This window comes from Papaver somniferum, chromosome 7, assembly GCF_003573695.1.
Source record: "Papaver somniferum cultivar HN1 chromosome 7, ASM357369v1, whole genome shotgun sequence".
In the NCBI taxonomy this organism is placed as follows: domain Eukaryota; kingdom Viridiplantae; phylum Streptophyta; class Magnoliopsida; order Ranunculales; family Papaveraceae; genus Papaver; species Papaver somniferum.
Genome location: NC_039364.1, coordinates 205,137,156 through 205,142,476, shown reverse-complemented (window position 1 = coordinate 205,142,476; position 5,321 = coordinate 205,137,156). Strand labels below are relative to the sequence as shown.

Below are 5,321 nucleotides of genomic sequence, written 5' to 3'. Positions count from 1 at the left end.
TCTCGAGAGCACATTCAAAGTCATAATGGCTTAGAAGATTACATATGGAGTTCTTATAATCAATAAAACAATTCCTATCCAAGTTACTCAACTTAGAGATTAAACGCTACGGCTAGGCCCGGTTCTTTAATTCTCTATAATATGCCGAGTAACAGGTTCATCCCACCTTCCCTGTTCTGTAACTTCTAGGACAGATCTCAACTGGCGCCATCAGTCTCACTTGGTAGTACGGATGACTGCTTATTCTGCAATTTGCTCGACGGGTTGTTCCTAGTTCGGAAATGACTCAGTCTTCTAAAGTGTTTCATTCAGTGTAGGGGGTAACCAGTCGCGGGTAAGCACGCCACCACGCTTCTTTGGATATTATCAATAGCTTGAATTAGATTTATCAGCTTGATCCGGCCTCTCCGATCGATAAATTTGCTTTTAGTAAAAATTCCAACCAACCAGACTAGGAGAATCCACCAGTTCTTCCTTTCTGTCCATAGGCACCAACCGGAAGGTACTCAACTAAGAAATCCGAGGGCCTATCTCCAAACCAATGCTAAAAACACGGGCAAAGATTAGTAGCAGACAATCATTCCACTTATGGTTAATTATCGAAGTCCTAGCATCCGGGTTCAATACTGGTTCGACTTAAGAAGCTGACGATTCCATCTCTAAAGTGCATATACTCAAGTGTAGGGTCAAAAAAAGGATTGGTTGACGAGCGGGTAGCACCCAGTGTTAGATTGCCTTCAGAATATGGCATACAGAAAGTGAACTCATCCGCTGTCTATTCTTCATCCTCCTTCTTGAAATGAGCTCGGCCATCGAGACTCTCAATCAAGGTAATACAGAGGGAAGAGAAAGACCATTTCACCCTTAATTTAGCTAGGGAAATTCCACACCTTTGATTTCAGGGAAGATAAGGTTTTGAAAGATCGTAGTAAGTGTTGAAAGAAGTTTCCTCGCTCGTTAGAGGAAGTCAACGGTTGCTGTAAGAAGGAAGAAAAAATCAATAGCAGCTTTAAAATCTTAGAGCACTCTTCCCTTCCAGATTTGAGGATTGTTGCTTGAAATGAAAGGGAACTCATGCAAAGGATTGAATACAGTTTTGAACTAAGAAATGGTACCTTAAAATCTAAGAATAGTTCGCTTGATAGCTTTTTTACAATCTCGTTTGCTAACAACAGGAGATGGATAAAGCGTGAATCTTTAGGGTGTTAGGTTCTCAGGTTCCTCTCCTTTCAGTCGAGTCTCTAAAGAGCCTCGGTTTAGCTAGTTACTGGGTACGGGAATTCCCATAGAGAACGTGAAACTGTATCGGTTACTAGTGAAGCAACTACGTCAAATGGGTCAGTTAGTTAAGAAAGTGAAACTAGATCGGGTGATCGTGGAAGTAGGTTCCCTGTCTCGGGATAATAGAAAAAAAAACAGTATTTTACAGTTAACAAATGAGATTGTAAATAATTGATTGATTGATGCTCCCTTCGATTGAGTTAAAGTAATAGGTGATCTCTTAGTATATTTAGATTACCTATCCCAATTGAATAGGCTGGTATATCATCCTTAGCTTCTATTTACTCTGTAGGCGGGAATACCATAATCCTGGTAACCAGGGAACCCACCTGATAGCAATGGGAGATCAAGTTTGAGTCTTAAGCCCTGACGGGAAGTCCGGATAGAGGATTCCTTTAAGCGGTCTGCCCGCAGATGTAGGAAGGCTGAAATTTAAGCCTCTCGAACTGCGTACCAAAAGAAACTCTATTGTCGGAAAAATAGGCTTGATCAGAGCCCTGCCAGTTCGAGTCTGGCGAGTTGCTAAAAAGAATGAAAGCAAGCAAGAGATAAAGATCTAGTTAGACTTGCCAGGTAAAACCTAAAAATTGCTGGAGAATCATTGCTAATCCTCAATCCTCATCTAATCCAACTCAAGCACCAGCAAAGGTAAGAAAGGCAATTGGCCTACTCGAGACATTGAATAGTTTCAATTTATGTCATGAGTTCCTTTTCAAGCAGCAAGAGGGCTTTCTAATAAAGAGAACGGCGTATTCGAGAACATCTGTGCGGGGAAATTGTAACTATTGGATTCACCACAAAGAGAGAAGCTCCTTCTCTTGCATTTGAACCCTCGGACCCGGATAAGCAAGGGGATTCTAGTTCTGATTCAATTGCAAAGAGCGCTAGGCACCTCGAGCTTCAGTCAACACAGTCCTATCAACTTCCGTCGGATTGTAAAATAAAAGAATGCCTACATTAGTAACTAGCAACCTTCACTATGCGAAATTGAAGAGCTAGCAAGCAAGACACTAAAGCAGTAAAGCAAGAAAGCAAGCATACATTCCTCAACTACTGATCTATCTGTTTATGAGTGGAGTGGATTGGTAGCCGAAGACCAAAAGCCTGCCCTTTAACTGGATCTCCAGCTTGGTACTTTTCTTTTAATATAATGGGGCACGGCACCTAAGCTAAGTCAGACCGCTAGCGCTTTCTAACCGTTGTTGGCTCTCCTTGCTTTCTTTCATTTCTCAAGTTCAGACGTTAGCAAGATAAAAGAAGGTCGGAGTCGTGAACAGGAAAAGCGAAAACCGGTTATGCCGAGAGGACAGGGAAAGGAACGATAAGTAGGTGGGGGAAGCTACTCAATCACAGAAGTCTTGGCCCAGTCAACCTCTAGACCCTTTTAGAGACAGGGTGCCCCAAGACAAAACCCTCTTTCCAGTAGTTAGTAATCCAGAGTTGATACAGAAGAAGAATCTCATAAAGTAAGTTAAAGCAGATAAATCCTCGTACCCCCTAGTATACTCTGTTATACCACACACGTGCTATCGGTTCTAGAATCAAGAATGCCCAGGCAAGTAAGACAACAAGCAAATAAGCATGCCTTAACCCATGGAGTCTTTCCTTCTAGTGCGTCAGTTGAGGAAGAATAGAATATATAGAAAAGAACTAAGGCTAGTGGGATCAATCCCAGACTAAGGAGTGTAGCATTTTGGCTTGAACTGCTTTGACTTACTTAAAAGATAGGGATCTCGACAGTCTGACATAGAGAAAGAAAGCCTATTGAAGCAAGATCGGTGAAGCAAGATCGGACGTTGTGCTTTGCTTGCCAGTCAGTTTTGCGTATCAGTTCCTTGCTTTCCTTCCCCATCGCAGATGAAAGAGCCAACATGGCGTTCAATGCATGCACCCTACAAAGGGAAGACCTCCTTCTCAATCCCATTCGTACCATGTCTACTTCTTTACTATGGATCATGTCTTCGGAGGTTAATGTCGGTGAATTTGGAATATGACATAGATCGGAGAATCGTAAAATGCTTCTTTGGGACCTTGACAACCGCTTCAACTTTCGACTAGTTTCACTACCTCTTGCAACAACTCTCCCGAACAGCCCAGATCTGATTCACGGACATAACCTCTTTTTTTTCATGTGCACTAATTGCGGATTCGTTTTCCTATTCAACTATATGAAACCTAAGCAGCTACTTCTGATTCAGTAGCAGAAGAAAATCCTTCTCTATTCTACGATCTGATCTCGTCTGTTGAAAATCGTCAGCAATCAGAGTTCTCCCTCACAACTCCTTCTGGGCATCTGACTTCTTGATTAAACTAACTGATATAGCTTTTACAATCTCATTTGCTAACTGTAAAAAGCTATCTCTGTCTTTATAGCTAAAAGGAGCAATAAAAGAGCCATTACAAATATTACCGGATCAGAAGTCTAATCTCTGACTTCTCTGGAAAACCCCCATTTCTTAGTTCAAAACAGGATTCAATCCTTCTGGTGGATCTATTTCATACCATGCTTAATTCGGAACTGTTAGAGATGCTGAAACTTATTTGAAAGTGAAAACGCCAGTTTATTTAAGTAAACTTCTTTATTAAAACTCTGTTTATGAAGCATTTTGTGGTGCATTTAATGGAATGACTCTTCTAGGCTTGGAAAACTTAGTTGGTGATCTTGGTTCAGTTGGTAACATGTCTGTATCAGCGCTTGGTAAATAAGTTGAATCCTTTGGCGGATCGCTTAGCTGGTTCCTCAATATCAGTTAGTTATCTTGAAAGGGAGGATTTCCACCTCGTTGAAAGAAGATATCATTCATCTGCTGTTGATATTGACGCGATTAAGGAGATGAAGTCAAGGTGTCAGACGGATATAGACAGCTTACTTAACCTTGATGAGTCGATGGAACCCTAAAAGGGTGGACTTCCTCGAGAAAGGCTTTCTGCAACTATAAACTTTTCGGGGGGATGAAAAAACGATTTCACGCTTAAAGATCGGTCCTGTCGATAAAGTTAGCTATGCTAGGATAAGATAACCAAAGCGGGCATAGTTCCATGTAGTGAATTCTAGTAGTTTTTATTGCAACTTATATTGAAACCACTCCCTTTTTTGCTCTTTCGCCTAGCTATATATAAATATGTAATTCAAAGCAGCATTTTTGCATATGCGAATGCTAAAAGATAAGCATACACAGAAGCAGAAAGAACAGATTTACCCTCTACCAGAATATGATCTCTAGGTTTACCAAATCCTTCTCAACCAAATGTCTTGTGAAAAAAGGGCATTAAGTCAGGAATCTTGAACAGAAAGAGGTGAGATCGAACGATAACTCCGTTGTTCTATAATGATGGACGTATGATACCTAAAATAGTGATTTATAATCATATCGAAGATCAAATATAAAATGTTTGTATCTCTTAATACTATGTCATTGATGAAGATTCATAGCTGGGGAAAAGACCTGAAATCCTACCTTCCAGCATTGAGAGAAAGTGTTGACAAACCCGAATGAAAGGCACCACATCGAGAGAGAGGGACGGGGAAAGACCTGGACACTAAGAGGCGGACAACGAGGTTATATCGCTCTAAAACAGGTACTGATAACGACGCGCAAGCCCCTATCTCTCACCCATCGTCCTGATCTTGGCTTGAAGTATCCAAGCTAAAACGAAAAAGCGAACTCTTGGAATTCTTAGGCTTAGCCCTCTTTTACACCAACTCAAAAACAAGCGTCGAATAAGGATAAAAGAAAGAACATTATTCAAATCCATTTTGGAAGCATTCAACCATTCATATTACGTTACGGAAATCCTACACGCCTACAAGTAGCCTTTTCCATCATTTTTCGCTGAGCCTAGTGTTAACTTTTTCCTGCCTTCTTACCCAAGAGCTCTGATTCCGCTAACAGCTGCCCTTCGTGTAGGAGCGACGCAACTCGACTTCAAGGATAGGAGCGAAGCCACTCAATTTAATCATAGAAGAGGGATTATAATGGGATTTCTTGCGATAAACCTATCCACGCTGCAGTTTCCTATTCTGTAGTTGCCGCTGTATA

The 5,321-nt window shown here is 41.2% G+C and overlaps 1 pseudogene; it reads left to right on the top strand.

Moving 5' to 3' along the window:
* Positions 1–3,152: 3,152 nt before the first annotated feature.
* The window catches only part of LOC113295845, a 10,293-nt pseudogene continuing 8,124 nt past the window's right edge, over positions 3,153–5,321 (top strand).